At 39.1% G+C, this 16,620-nt stretch overlaps 1 protein-coding gene and 1 long non-coding RNA gene across 16 annotated transcripts in view; both read right to left on the reverse strand.

Moving 5' to 3' along the window:
• The window catches only part of RBFOX1 (RNA binding fox-1 homolog 1), a 1,275,045-nt gene that overhangs the window by 1,139,907 nt on the left and 118,518 nt on the right, over positions 1–16,620 (reverse strand). The window lies entirely within an intron of this gene.
• Positions 1–16,620, reverse strand: part of LOC134174458 (uncharacterized) — a 132,926-nt gene that overhangs the window by 70,255 nt on the left and 46,051 nt on the right. For all 3 annotated transcript variants that reach the window (XR_009968660.1, XR_009968662.1, XR_009968661.1), the window contains exon 2: positions 579–638. This is a non-coding gene — a long non-coding RNA (uncharacterized LOC134174458). The remainder of the gene's footprint in view (positions 1–578; positions 639–16,620) is intronic.

The raw sequence follows: 16,620 nt of genomic DNA on the forward strand, positions 1-16,620 counted from the left end.
AAAATCAAGAAGGATAGGTGCAGTACAGAGACAGGCTAGATTATTTCTATCCTTTAAAACCAGTGTAAGGTAGTTCATTGGTTCCTCCTCCTGCTCAGTTTTCAAGCAAATGGTGGGATCACTCTTGTGAACACTTTTAACGCTGAACTCGTCCTAACTCACATGGGCTTGTTTTGTTTACCCTCAGCTGGGGATATCATTACACCATGAAACTGCAGCAAGGCTTGCAGCAGTTGCACCCTGCCCTACAGTTTGCTTGGGCACTCTCCCTTGCATAGCAGTGAGACAACCTGAAGCCCAGCCTGCATGTTGATATGATACAGTGAGTAGCACACACTAGATTCACTGGGCTATTAATGAACTTACACTGCAATGACTGCAATCAGTTTGTAAGACAGATCTTTGCTGTACTATATGTTCAAATATTAAAAAGCATTTAAGCAAATTCAAGCACAGTCACTTCAAAAGCAGTAAGGTGTCACAAGTAAAAACAGGTTTCAGTGATTTACGACTGAAACTATTTAAAAGCAAATCTAAGCTCAGCTACAGAGTCTATTCAGCAAGATGCTTCTACTTACTGGACCTTGAGGATTGTTCTTGGCACTGGAAACCAGAGTCATAACATGAGATTTATAGTCCTGAGGACAAAAAAAAAAGGGGAGGGGAATGGGGGTTGGAATAAAACCAAACCAATTAAACAGAATAGTTTGCACTTTATATAAAATGAATAAAGATCAACATGGAGCACAAGTATAATTAGGATCAAAGGAGGCATTACTAAGACATTTGATTACTGAGACTTCCACTGCCATTCATCTTTTGCACTGTACCCTCTTTACTAAGTTAAAAACCATTTGGGGTTTACTATAATGATCCCCAAGAAGACCAGTGTTCTTTTCCCTTTTCTTTTAGACAAGTGTGTGTAGAAAGGACAGGATGATGATAGAGCTACCACCTTTCAGCAGTTCAGTCAAGAAGTGCAGTGCACTTCCAGAACTAGGCCTGCACGGCCTCGCCATGGAAGTTTGGAGGACAGTTTCTCAGCCATCTAAAATTCTCTTGGCATCTTACAAAAAAATGACACTGTTCCATCAGAAGAGCCCTGGTTTATCTGCCCACTTGGCTACAGCCATATAATGTTGCAAACCAGTACAGCATGGGCCATGTAAAATTCCTAGTTTTCTACCCCTTGTGAAGCGTCTCCTACACCCCCAACTAGCATTCCACAAATGTGGACACAGAACAGCTTGTAGCTCAGGCACATCTGAAGGCTTGCAGTTGCAGCTGAGGAGACCAGAGTGCAGGGACAGGGGGAAAGATTATTACTCTAGTACAGATAGTGTGAGAGTAAGACAAGCTGACTACACTGCTGTTAATACAAAAATAAAGGCTTAGGGAGGTTTTTAATAGGCGATGGAAGTGCCACAGTATCTAAATACAGACACAATGAATACAAGTGCAAGACTCGAGTCAATAACTGGAGCTATTTTTTTAAAAGGCTATGTTAGAAAGTAGTTGGCATGTTCAGCTTGTGCATCTTCCCTAATGAATGCAGCCATTACATCCACATTTCTATGTTGAAAAGGTCTACCAGGGCCAGGCTCTTGTTGTTTTGCCTTTCCTGTCAATAAGACTAGATCTGCATGTTGAAGTGAAGCTACAGTTCCTCCTAATGTCTGGGAATTAAGGTCTGATAAGCTGAAATTGAGGCATGTCTGACAAGGACAGTAGAATAACTGCTATGAACTTTTTATAATTATTATTTTCAAGTACACTTCCAAATACTAAGCTTACAGATCCTTTATTTATAGGAGATGTGCTAGGATCCAGTAGACAGAACTTATTTCAGGGAGTTGCTAGCAATACGCTGGTACTTCACTGCATAACCTTTCTGCATTTCACTCTTCTGCATCCCAGTTTATCCATTAATACATGGAGGTCTATACCACTTTCCCACCTAAAAAGAATCTTAATGTCTGTATAGCGTCTCAAGAGACAGCTGTTACAGAAACACAGCAGCTTGAAACAGACTATATTTGCCACTAAGGCATAAAAAGAATTTATGGGCTGCAAAAGTTAACAGCTCTAGTAGCAAAAGTATTCTCCTTTCTAACTTTTCCTCCATGTATTCCAAATCAAGTCACAAAAGAATCTTCTTACACAAGTAGTGTCCACTTAGTGTACTAGCTCCTGAAAGGTATAAATAGGAATATCAGTTGCTCTCTGTTAAACTTAGCTATTGTATATATCAACACCAAAAAACAGACTTTACAAGATATGTATAGATGCCAGGCTACCATCAAAATTAGCACGCAAACAAATTCCTACAGTTCAATTGCATCTGTTTCCCACAAAGGAAAGTGGTCTCTTCTGTCTGCTGTAAGAAGGTACAAGCTTTCTGAGACTGACATCAAACAAAACCACCAACCAAATTACCTGTTCTGTTTTCTAGCCTCTGCATAATTTAATAGCACTTCCATATCTGTACTCCCTGCTGCATCATTGATAAACTGTGCATTTCCTACCTTTTCAGGTTTTCCTCACATTTCCTCATTTCACTTCCCTGCTTGCTTCTTTTCCTTCATCTTAGCTCCTCTATCTTACTGCTGCCACCCATGGTTGTGCCACTCTATACCCATTTTACTACTGCTTTATTATGCACCTTATTCAAACAGGATATGTACACAGAGATACATTAGGATGCCTGTTCAGCTATTTATATGCAATGCCCATTACCTTCCACTCTGTTTTCTAATCCACATGCTCTTTCTTGTTACAGAGCTATCATGCAGTAGGTTGCACAGCTGACCTTAGGTCTTAGTTTCACAGTGCTTTTAAAGGGCACTGTGCAGATTCAGACTCCACAAGCTAACCATTTTGCAGGGATGTTGCTCTTGGTAAACTTGCTAGGAGAGGCAGGCTGGCAGTCACACAAAGAGATGGCAGATTTTATTCTGAGTAACTCTTTTGTAGAAGGCAATGACCCAAGTTCCAAATACACAGGCCATTTTAAAGAGGTATTTTGCAAATACACGTTATTTCTGCCCCCTCCCTGCCCCAGCTTGTTTCCAAGTACTGCACAGCTTTGAACCATTAAGAGATTAATAAACAGATTTGGACCACTGTTGCATGGGGGACACCAAAGCTTGTGATGTGCTCCATGTTAACAATACGCTTACCACCTGTCATAATCCAGGGCATATTGAGCCAGAAAGCTAAAGCAAAATCAGCAAAACTCAGGCAAAGGCAATTTTCAGAGGGACAGGAACTCCCCTCAGTAGCTCAAATGAATCTAAGCCTGTGAGCAAGAGCCTGAATGTCTGCCCCAGTAGTGCAATCAGCTTGGCCTGGACAGGCATCTGATAAACACCAATCTCCTGCTCTTGTGTCACGAAGATGGAAATAGTCATCCACTAACGTCTGCAATAACACCATTCAGGTGCAGCTTTCTGATAGACAAAAGGGATTAATTCTCTACTCCCAGCCCAAGGATGATCGTAATGATTTTCACGCAAGACATTTTCCTATAAGCTATTTTTGTATTTAAAACAAAACCTTTTGTGGTGTTGCATTCACACTCATTTTCAGGTAATATAGCATAATAATCTCATACGTTTAGCTTATGCAAAGTGCAACTGACAAACCAATTAACTACGCACTTGTCTTGGAACCTACAGAAAATGAAACTGTGTTGCTGCAGCACTTGTGGCAGCACAATAAACTTCCTCCCTCCTACAGAACTATACTTCATGCTCCTATCAGAACATGATAGGAATAGGTACAGTATAGAACTATACTTCATGTTGCCTCATCTATGTAATTTCCTTTAGGTCTCTTGGTTCCATGAACATTTGTATTTTGAGATGATTTCTCTTGCTACTCAAAAGATGGAATTACAACAACCATTTACATGCTGTTATCAAGGTCTGCTCTGGTATAAAAGACAGCTGTGCTGTCTTTACATCAGGCTTTCTAGAAGTTTCTACTAATTTCCTCTTCTGTCTGCCCTTACAGAAATCATGAAATAGATTTGAAACGCTCCCTAAATTTTCCATGGGACACACCCTTTTCCCCACCCCTCAAACTGAAAGTTTTGAGTAAATGTCAGCTCACAGACACTGCTATCCATTCTTCTGCCTTAAATGGGAAAAATAAATTTTGGCACTCTTTCCCCAGCGTTAAAAGTCTTAGATACTCCCTGGGGATAGAAAGAATCAATGCAAGAAAGATCCATATTTTCTTTCTTGGAACACTACTACTTCCAGCAATTTATTTGACTGACTATGCCTTCTATTACCATGTAAATTGTTTCAGGCTGCAGGAAAAAAAAGTATTAATCTCCCCTCAGTAAGTCATAAAAAAAAAAAAAATCAATTTCAAGGTCAATTTAGTCTAAATAACACCTGCTGCCCTTTTTGTAACATGCAGACTCCCCTGAAACACTAAGTTGCTGTCTATAAAGGCATCAATATGTGATGGTTCACATCAATCAAGGCAACGTATGGTACAGTACAGCCGATATTCAGTGAACCCTCCAAGGCTTAAAAGAAGATTCAAAACAGGTCCCTTGTCACCAGACATTTTCAGCATAAGCATGAGGCTTTGGAACAGAAAACTAAAGCTGAGGAACTCGTGTGTAAGAGGTCTGAGTCTGCAAGAAGCTTGTACCTCCTAAGGATTGGGAGTATTGAGGGATTCTGAGCTCCATGCAGAAAGTATTCAAATCCACAACGGGTGGGCCTCAGAGTAAGAGCTTTAGTGAAGGGAAAATAAAAATAGTAACATAAGGAGAAAAGTGGAATGGAAAGACAAGGAACAGAAAGGAAATAGGGAGATGGTGGGGGTGTTTCCCCATAAACCAAGAATTCAGGAGAGAAAAGCAACATGAAAATTCCTCTCCTGCTGGTAATGAAGACTTTTAAGTGAAGAAACACTTTCCTTTTGGTCAAAAATGGTCTCATTCTTTTGGGAATACTTAATATTAGGTTGTCAGGGTAGCAGAAGACTACATTTGATGACTCTGTATATCCTGTACATTCATGCACTGTTTCCTGGAAAGTTCACTTTGAACTGTGTTACCAATCTGGTCGAGATAAAAAACTACAAAAAACCCACAGGACTGGAAGGACTGGTGAATTTGCTTCTCCCTGTTGTGATAGCTCTTTCCCACAAGGTTAATACAACTGGTTTTCCTTTCCCATGTACAATGTACAGCAGTGCTGGTGCCTCTCTAAATGTAAAGTACCCAATGGAGTACTTCTGAGCTGCCAAGTAGTGAAGAAGGATAGTTGTCTAGGACCAAACTGGAGTTCAGAGAGAGGATTCTTTTACAAGCAGCCCAGACATTCCGAAGTCTTTGTGGCACCCATTAGGTTGGAAGCTGAGGAGCATGCCAAGCTGCCACATCTGATACAAGATTTTTTGTTACAGCCTTTTTATTTCTTCCCCTTGGCTCCTCAGCATAAGGCAATCCATACCTAAGCAGCAAAAGTTCCTGAATGAAGGAAATATTCAGATATTAAGTAGTCTTCTAAGACTTCTCTAATCAAAATAAAGCAATGTCTTGAACGCTTTTGAAAAGAACTGAAAACATAAGGCTGCACAAGGCTGAGCAGACAGCAAATTGAAATCAGTTTATAGAAGATGGTTTCACAGCAAGAGCCCTTTAAACCATGAACAGATTTTGGCTTCCCTAACAGAGACATAATTGAAATTCTTCTCTAGAATAAGACATCTCCCAAAGGTTTTTGCCAAGCACACAAGAGTGACATTCCCATGCAGAGTGCTACCACAGCAGAACTGCCCCTTTAGCAGCTGGCTGGAAAAAGTTAAGTGTTGTCGGAGGCCTTTCTACATGTTCTTGCATAGGTGAATGTGGCAGGGGGGTTCACTCGCTATTCTACACAGCAGAAATAAATTCCAGTTATACACAGAGAGGAGTGAGCTGTGTTGTTTAGAGCAGGGACTAAGTTAAAAGTCAGACAATACCTCCCCTACTTCACAATCTGTAATTAGCAGCGGAATGTGGTTCAATTTTATATATATAATCTTAAATATAAAGCTGAATACATATAAAGACATCTGGAAGAACAAATTTCACTTAGAAGAATTAAAATATCGTTTAATCAACTCTAATATTGGCATACAGAGTATAACAATTCCCTTATGATATTATACTACTGAAAATTATCTTTAAACACTAAGGAATATTTCCTTTTTCCAAAAGATAGGAATCAGTGAATCAAATCAAAGGTTAATCAAAGGTTAATTAGAAAGAAATTTGAAAATATAAAAGCTCAGAATAATGTATTTATTGGATATTGGAAAATTTTTATTTATTAGAAAAAAGATTTTCATTGTTGAAAACCATGATTCTGAATCATATTTACTGTAAGCTGCTCCATGAAACCTTACTATCACAAGCCATCAAAGATAATGGTTGTGATTCAGGAGCTGCCAATATGCTTACTGACTCAATGAGTCAAAAAACAAAGACAAGATTTACTAGAACTGAGAAGCATATTAATGTTGTAGCATGTAAAATCATACAAATATCTATTTTACACTTGAACAGGTGTAATAGCATGAGATTCCACAGTAGAAAGAAGAAATAAAAGCCTGGAATGGCTGTTCAGGAGCACAAAAAATTAGAAACATAAGGGAAGAATGACTTTTTTTACAATAGTATTTGTTGACATTAAAGGAAATGGATACAAACAGCAATAGCAGATGCACAGCAGGAAGGAATAGCGTAAGAAATGAGAGGAATTTTATTCCAATGGGAAATTATCTTTTCAACATGCCCAGCAGAAGCTTCAAAATGCTGAACAATGAAGCCCTGGAAGAAAGATGGGAAGATGCTTCCTGAAGATGAAAAATGTAACCAATGCAAGAAGAAACCTAGAATATTTCTAACTACATCTGCCCAACTGAATCATTAAACATCTCCCAGTCCTCAAGTAATCAGTGAAGTGGGTAAATTACTGCAGGATCTGCTGTGAAATGAAGTTGAAGAAAAAGACAAAACAAGTCAAGAGTTAAATAAATACTTTCAAAATGTAATCACAAAGAAAAGCACCAAGATGAGGATGTCTGACATCACTTGTTTATCTCCTGAGTAGAATTACATCAGGTTTACCGAGGCAGAAGCTTTCAGTAACCTACAAGGCTCTCAGCCACATTTATCTATGAGTGTTAAAAGACAATCAGGAACGGATCTACAGAGTAATAATAATCATCACCGAGGTCTCACAGCTCCTGGAGTTCATCCTTGCACTGTAATAGCCAGTAAACATCCCCACGTATCTTGGAAAATCAGTATTGCCCTTGGGTACAGGCAATACTGATTGGTAGACCTCAAAGTAAAACATTTCAGCTGAGTTCAGATAAGAAAAAAAAGTTTCTGGCTTTTCTGGAAGCTCAGAAAAACCCAGCTGGGTCAGCCTCACATGATGTCTCAAATGACTCCTGCTTTGCACCAACCAAAGCAGACCATAGGGAAATAGTAAATTCATTAACTCTCCAAAATTTTCTTTAACTTAAAAACAAAAGATCAGACACAGGAATGTATCCTGATTTATTTTCTACCACCCCACCGCCAGCACAGAAAGATTTCTTATACTACATGATTTTCAATCAGTGTTTGTTTTCAGAGCTATTTCTCCAGAGTGGTCGACCAGCCTTATCACAGTAACAGAAAACACTACTAGTAGAAGATACTTTTTATGTGATTCTATGGCATGAGTTAGAATGGAGCTATGCACAAATCTGACTTAGTATCTAATCAGCATCATGATTTGTAAATGGCACGTTAACATGCTAATAGCAATGAATTTCAACCACCTTTTATTCTCCTACTCCAGAATACTCAAGATGAGTTGCAATATGCAAGTTTCTAGGACTGAGACTTCAGAAAATAACCAAATAATCATTTTTGTTGTGTCACTAGGAATAAACCTTTGAAGTTTACTCATTTACAATTTAACTGGTATCTCCTATAGTTATTGTAAAATTAACTGGTAGCTACATGTTGTGTTTTTCTTAACAAGTCCACAACACACTTTTTCCAGTCTCTGATATGTTACATACAGGCCCATATATATTCAGTGTTTCTGCCTGTATATACCTAGGCAGAAGTACTAAAAATCCGTGTGTTGAGCCAACATGATAAAAGTTCGTGCATATGGAATGCTGTTACTGTAACAGAGTCTTGACTCAGAAAGGAAGTATTTCACTGTTGTGGAAAACCAGAAGCTCACCCAGGCTAAAGGACAGCTGCACATACCCCTGCATTCAGTGGCCTTAGGAAACACGGCTGAGCACTCCCCAGCTTCCAGGTGAATACTAGACAGCATCATCTAGCTTTCACAAGCATTTACATTTTTCCTTCTTGCTAATAGCAATAGCATGCCATGGATCCTCCATCCACGACTTTTAAATCGGGACCAATAAAGACACATGTTCTAAATATTAATATTACACCTTGTGTTGCGATAGTTGAGATGTAGCCTTCTTTCTTCTCCTATCATAGCAGTATGCTGTGTGCTGCCCACAACTTGGGTAGTTCCTCCTAAGAGCATTTAAATCCCAACTTTGCTTTATTCAGAACAAACTTTAAATGTATACACCAGCTGTTATTTGCTAATATATTGTAACTGTAATAACTGTTCTCTGAATGTGGTTTCAATGCACAGCTGCAATTACAAGCCACCTCCTGCTCTGAATACTTACTGGTTTAGCACAGATTTCCTGTAGGACTGAGAAAACTACAGTTACATATTTCAGTTTTCATTATACTACTATTATTCACGTTGTTTTTCAGGAAGGTTGATGAGGCCTGAAATAAGAGGAGATTTCTTTTCTTTATTGAAGAAGTACATATAAATGCAAACAAAAGTGAGGAATTGATTCCAAATCCTATGATAGCTCTCCAATAAATAAAAGTAAAATTAAGATTCAGTTGCATGCAGCTATTACAAGCTCATATAACTCCCTGGCAAGATAGCACTTATAGCTCTATGTTTATTTCTGTCAGCATAATATGAGGAACGTTCTATCAGTTGGAACCGGATTACAAAAAATAAGATTCAATTTAAGAATAAATGGCATGAGTCCTGAGGGCAATTTAAAATTTGTGTATTTAAGAAAAATAAATCTATGCGACTTGCAAGAAATAATACTTTGCGCAGTAAGTTTATGAAGGTGTACAAGCTATGCAATTATGCAGATAGAGCTCACATGCTACAATACAAGTCAGTTTAAGAGAACCAGCAGTAAAAATGTAGTCTCAATAGAAAAGAAAGGCAATAAAAAACCCGATGCTCTGAGCAAGTACTGTAATATGCAGAGAACTGGATGCACAAAAAACAGAATTTAAGGCAAAAATCCCTGTATCGCTTCCCCACAGCTGACTCATTCCTTTCTGCCACTGGGTTAAGCCTGATTCCACAAGCATCACAGAATCTGGAAGAACAGAAGTCAAATGAGTTCTGCAAGAATTTTCAATATCTCTGTAGTGCTTTAAGATACTACAACTTAGAGGAAGAACACACAACTGAACTAAAAACTGAATGAGAACATCCCTTGGTACCATGCTGCGCTGTACCTATTGCTGCCTCCTAAAGACTTCTCCTCAAGGAGAACTGTAGGGAAGTGAAACCCTTGGTAGCACAGAGGCATCAGTTGTAGTGACAGCTATGGCCTATAGTAACAAGTTGAATTTCATCACTATTTCAGGACCACAAATACATGCCAAGTGTGAATTTTCATATAAAAGCTTTTTCTTGCTAATGACCTGCTTAGGAGCATCCACCTTTTCTAAGCTATTTAACTGCCAATTCAAGTAGTAACTGAAATGTGTCAACAACAAACTTTCACCTTCTAGAGAACAACAAATTCAGATCAATAGAAACATGATGAACCTAAATCAAAGATCCAGAAAAATGGAGAATCCTTCCATTGACTCAAGATCAAGGAGGAAAATGGCAACAGGATGGCCTACATAGATGCAAGCCTGGTTCAGAAGCATTGTCATTCTGCTTAACTTCTGTATGATTCCAGATTTTTAACAGTGAAACTATTCAGAACCAATTTGATGGTCTCTTTTATTCAAATGTGTTCCTTTCTGAGGCACCAGCCCTTGGCAGAGAGCAACACCATGACATATACATGGATATTTCTAACTGGCAGTGACATTTTCTATTTGTTAGGAGTCTCCAGCATTTACTGCCACTGTTGAAAAATAATTCCTTAAACCACAGGTATAGGCAGAGCATGTACCTTTATTAATATGGAAATGAAAGAGCATAAACATACAGAATGGTGGCTTGACTTCCTTTTGGTCAGAGAGAGAAACCTTGAAGTAATATCAGAGCCAGCATCTTGTCTCTAGACCTTCACCTCTCATGTTCCTGAGAGTGTTCTTAGCACAAATCAGGGCACATGAGAGTAGATAATAGTTTCCAATTACGGAACTCAGGCCGCCCTTTACAAACTGAATGTGTCCATTTAAATAAGGGAAGAAACCCTATATTTAGGCTTTCTGAAAGTAATCTGCATTCCTTGGGTTGCAGTAAAATCTTTGCAATGATCACTGTCTTACTATAGACTAGCTCATATCCACAAAAACCTCTAAGCAAAGGAGAGAGGGCAGGTGTACTTTCCTTCAAGAAATACAAATGCATCGAAACAACTCCCAAAACCCAGAGAAATTAAGGCACAGGCCTGTCCATGAAGATGCAGGGGAAGCAGCAGCAGTCCTCAGGAAGAGGGGAAAACATGGAAACAGCGTGGGCCAAAGAGACCAGCCCTTGCCTGTGAGGCAGATCACTACTAGCCCCTGTGCAGGTGGCCCTGTGAACATTTAACAAGACATCTTCACCCCTTTGAAGATGAAACACTTGAGTTATGTCCTAAATAAGCCACTGAAATCAGACTTCTCCACAAGCTAAAATTTATTGCTATAAGTAACAAAAATCCTTTCATTTATTCACGATTAAACTTTCATCTCTCTTGTTGCTCCCTGAATATAGCTGGCCATCAGAGAGATTCATGACTGGTTTAGTTTCAAGGCATGAAGATGTGCAGTCAAAGCAGATGGCCGCAATCATACGTGACAGGTGAGGATTTGCTTCTGAAACATACATCAAATTCCAGAGAAAGAAGATCTGTAATACTTTCAAAACACTGACAGAATTCCTAAAAATAAGCTTTTAGGAAGATTAACAATTTCTGAGGAAAGCTTAAAGGACAGAAGAAATGTGTAAAATGAAGAAACATTTAAAATAGTTCCCCTTGGAACCTGGCAATTTTCTACATCTTTACTGAAAGCTGCGTGGGGAGAGGTTTTACCAGTTTCACCTTAGTGATGGACCCAGCCCTGGTACCCCGCTGTAACAGCCACGGTTTCTGACTCAGAGTTATAATTTGGTCACTGGGTCTTCTTTCTCTCCTTTGCCAGAAGTAAATTGTGTCAAGACTCAGTTCTCCCCTCCATACTGTTGTGTTAGCTGCCTGTAACCCACCTGTTGCCCTCAGTTTCATTACAATTCAGTTAATGATTTGCCAGAGGCTGCTTTGTTCCCTGTATGACTATACGATGAAAGAAGGAGCTCCTGCAAGTGTGTAGAGGACATGGCACCTACCTGCCTCAAGAAGGCACGTAGCAAGTCTTAAGTGCCCAGTCCACTGACTACCTATGGCTCAGTTTAGTCAGGATTCAATGGTACAATGAGCAACATCTCACACACGTAAAACTGGGTACCAAGAAAATGATGCGGAAAAGGTAGAGAAGGCATAGGAGACGGAGAAAGCTCTACTAAAAGACACTTTTGTTCTATAAACTTACTTCCACTGAAGGTCCTTCTACTGGGTGGCAAAGCAATTGCAGCTCTTTACAGATTTTGCTCTCTCATTTACAATACAGGAACCCTAACTGAGCTCACTGAACTCAGAGGGTTTATTTGCTGGGTTGTTAAAACCACTTCCATTGTTTTTCACACATTTATTATCAGCTGCCTTTTTGTCTTTCTCCAGTTATTTTGGTTTAGGTTCTTTGTTTGTGGGTTTTCGTGTTTTGGTTTGGTTTTGTTTTTTTCCTTTGTTTTTATTTTGTTTTGGTTGGGTTTTTGGGGGGTTTTGTGTTTTTTTTTTTTGTGGGGGGGGCGGTTGATTTTGTTGGTTTTGGTTTTTTTTGTTGTTGTTTTTTTAACAGAAGGAATGAAACTGAACACAGTTGTCAAAATACAGACACAGCAAGGACTCCCACAGTGACATAGTATTTTTGCTTTTGTTCTCTAGTCTTTCAATAAGAAAGACTTTCTTGTAAGATACTACGCGGCTTTCCAGTAGATTTTTCACACTTTGCTACAAAGCATCCAGCAGCAGACACTACAACCTGATACCCCAACCCCATACTGCTCACTGGCCTATTGTATTACAGGAGATCCCTCATTCCTGCTGCTCAATGGAAAAAACTTCAGCTACCAGTTGCATAAGAGGTTTCGTCTTGTGCACTATGACATAAGTTACATAGGGTTTTCCTGGGGCTCCCAGCACTTACATCCTTATAGCAGAGACAACTCCTCAGTATTCCCTATGATACAAACTACTCCTGACTTAAAAGTACCATTAACTTTTGTATTTAGGAAGATCCACTGCTACAAGACAAACAGAGTTTGTGCCCATCATCATACATTTTGATATTACAAGACTGGCTATTTTTTAGTTTTTTTTTTAAATAAACATTGATTTCACCATAGGTGGACTTACAAATTAGATGATACCGAGATGTAAATTTCAACATTGGCTTGGCTTTAATAAACCAAACTGAATATAATGCCACTGCATCACTGCCAACACGCTGAACATAGAAACATAGAAGGAAACACCCGTCCACAATTTACACCAGTCAATCTGTGCAGAGAAGCATGAACTCAGTGCTCACATGAGTGTCCATGCACACATTATGGCAGCACACAGGTTGAGCTGCAGAATCTGCTCTAACATTTAGGGTTGAAACACACTGCTGGACAGGAAAGCACTGCAGCTTCCAGTTGTTGCTGGTACCTCCTCTTCCATGGACCCATGGGAAATAGTTAAATTCAAACACAGCTGCAGTTCTAGATCAAGCGTGTTTTATACCTTGTACTGCTTGTCCAAATGTCACTGCACCAACAGGAGGTACATTTAAGCAGCCAGTACTGACTCCTGGTGTTTTGATGTGTTTCAAATACAAAACCAGCTCCCTGGTTACTTACTAAGCTGAATTTACATAGGAAGTTACTCTGCCTGGGACCTCTTGTGTTATCTGAGGCTCACCAATTCTTAAATCAGAGCCCCTGCATTATAAATCAAATGACATCTAGTTAAAAACCCCTAGCAATATTAGAGCTCACGGTTCAGCAGTAGTGACTGTACCTATGAGGAATAAAATGTGCATAGAGCCAAAAAAAATAATGTCCCAAAGAAAATGATTTCCTTTACATGCAATGAAGTTTCCACTAATTTAGTAACAACAGTCAGCCTGTAAATAACATATCTCTGCAATAGAGGTTGGCCTTTTCTTGCTGCATGTCCAGCTCTCCAAAGAGAAATGTTGGATTTTGGCATGTTTCACATTGGCCTTTACTCTTTCGCTCCTCAGTAATTTCATTTTAGGAAGCAATGAAAAAGAGATTATTGTCTTAAAGGAAAAGAATCCTACATACAGATTGCAGAATTTGATACTAGAAGCCATAATACCCCTTTATATTCAGCAAGAAGCACTGGTAAGCCCTGAAACTGTCTTATATCCAGTGTTCACAGTATAGTTGCCTGAAGGTTTAAACATGAGTTTAATACTAATTCTGTGTTACATTTTTTACCAACATAGCTACACACTTCAATCACCATGGGCTGTGAAGACACTGCTGACATCTCCCGTTTTACTGGAGGGAAGGCTGAGCTGTGAAATCAGACACCAGCCCTCACCTTCCATTACACACTGATGTGCCTGCACTGGTTGAAGCAGGGAGTGGTAATGAGGAACGAATTAAACCTGCTCAACTGAGTCCCCAACAGAACATAAAAATTACTGCTGAAATACTGGCAAAACAGGAGTGGCTGCTCCCTGTTCTTCTGGGTTCAAAAGCTGTAACACAGATGAAAACATTGAACAGAACAAGGCCCTGAATCATGGAATTGAAAATCTCTATGAAAATTAGGAGGTGGCTTGGAGTTTTTTATTTAGAACTAATTTTTGCAGGAGAAAGAGTTCCTGTTGTGTTTCAGGGGTATAGCTCTGAAATTGCTTGGCAATACAACATACACATTTTATAAAACCTCGGGAAAGCAGCAGTCCAAAGAAAGTGTTAAGATGACACCTATGAACACTAAGGTTTTCCTTCTATCAAATTAAACTATCAAAATCTCAAATAAGGCTAAGTTTAAATATTTCAAAGGGTCAAATGCTGGTTTCAGTGTCATTTCATTTCCCTCTCTGGATCTTTATCTTTTTTTAAACAGCAGCTATGTTTATGCTCAAAAATAGCAAGAAATAAATGTTCTTTCCAGAGCATCCTGTGCTTCTTGCCAAGTCACACTGTGAATCTGCTTAACTAGAATTTACAAGTCAATTGATACAGTGGTTACTTCTGACACACATCAGTCATCCTGTCCCACTGATGGACGAGGCAAGCTGACTACAAAACGTGCTGTCAGTTTTTAAAGCACTGCCTTAACCAAACAGAAATGGGCTAATAGCGATGCCAAGTTATCACTCCATATTTATCAACAAGAAGGAATAATTTTTAGGAAAATAATAAGCCCTCCTCACAATACTGTTAAATGACCTGAAAAACTTTCCTAAGGGACTGAACCCATAGGACAAAGTTTCATTTTATCTTCATAGATCTTGACAGCTCAATTTCCCAAGTTCCCAGGGACTTTCAGCAGTGCTGAACAAAGGCAGTAACAAATGTCAGTGTTTACTTTGAGATCTCTTTGTTAAAGCTCTCTGTACTCAGCAGTCTCTTTAATAACACTCTATAGGCACAGGCAAAGCATGTTCTGCATAAAGCAGTTGGGAGTGACTCAGCAGAGTCTGTCTGTTATGTTTAAACAAGATGGCACTGCTGTATATAAGTAACGTATGTAGAAGGTTTTTCTAATTCAAACTCTCAGCTCAATGTGACCATAAATTATCATTTGAATACATTATAACACTGCTCAGATTCAGTCACTTCCCACAAGCTCTTCCTTATTCCACACAATAACACTAGAAGCAAAGGATTTTTCCTTTGGTGCAGGAGTTTGTAGTAAACCATCTTTAAAGACCTCCCTAATGTCCTCCAGATTCTTTTGTAAAAAACTCTCTTCACCACCATCCCTACAGACATGGTCTGCAATGACAGCTGGTACAAAGGGTCGAACTGTCACCCCTTGTAACCCACATCCCCCTCTTGTTTGCATCCACCAGTTCCATCTTATTGCTTGTGTCATACACTTTGGACATGTGGAAATACGGAAAGGACTTTCAATATTACCACAAGACCAAAGAAGAAAAATCAGACATACAGAAAACAGTCATAAGCAGGGCACCAGGAGTCTGTCCAATGGTTGTCTTCCTCCCCCTTTTTCCTTTGAAACTCTTTGAAGTTGAAGGAAGTTTTAGAGATGGGTATTTTCCTTTTCTCTGTCAAAATACCAAAACATTAACATTTTCCTTTCAATAGACTGATGCACTGTTCCCTATTTTCAGTGCTGGTGGCACAGACCACAAGCTGAGGTACATAACACCGATCCTTCCCACACACGGTCTCATAACAAACACATGACAGTCCTAACAATGCAGTAAGTGCCTCAGTGAAACCATGTTGAGGTAGCTGTTATCCTTCTATGCTACATGATTATTTCCATGTGAGAACTAAACAGGAATAAATCATGCAGGCTATAGCCCTTTGAGGGAAGGCTGCACGCAAGTAATTTTCATTCCACATGCTCATCTGCTGTACTCAAGTCACCTAACCCACCCAAATTTCCTTCCTTGCTCATGTCAAATGACAAATCTCAAGTCAATAAATAACAAATTTAGTCAATGCCTTAACTTTTAGTCTTACACAGAATAACAAAAAAGGAAAACAAATTTCATTTTTGGGGTGGGGTTTTGGTGTTTTTTTTTTCCCCAATATGGTATGGTGTAGCAAATTTGACAGCATATCTCACTTGCCTCCTGAAATTTGCAGTTCTTGTAACTGCTCTACTTATCTTAATCCATTTTGGAAGTTCATCTTGACATGTGGGAACTCCTTACATCACTTCTACTGGTCAAAGGGTGTTTTCCTCACTGCACTACCAACAGAACACTGAAAGCTGGAATGTGCCTGGGCTGAATCCTTTGTGTTTAGTACTTATGCTTTTTCAGTAGTAAAATCAATACATATCATTAGTTCAGCTAGCAGTTTTATTTATCAAGCAATCATATATCAAATACACATTGAACAGTGAGATATTTTCATCTGTTCCACATCCAATCCATATTGGTGTACGTGCACCCATGCACTTCAGCCCATGAAATGAAAGCAATTGCCAAGATCAATGAATTATTCTCAAGCATTAATTTTACTTATGACTCCATTCTGGTAC

Source organism: Pezoporus occidentalis, unplaced genomic scaffold, assembly GCF_034315485.1.
Source record: "Pezoporus occidentalis ecotype Australia unplaced genomic scaffold, CSIRO_AGI_Poc_V1 ctg60, whole genome shotgun sequence".
Taxonomy (NCBI): Eukaryota; Metazoa; Chordata; class Aves; order Psittaciformes; family Psittacidae; genus Pezoporus; species Pezoporus occidentalis.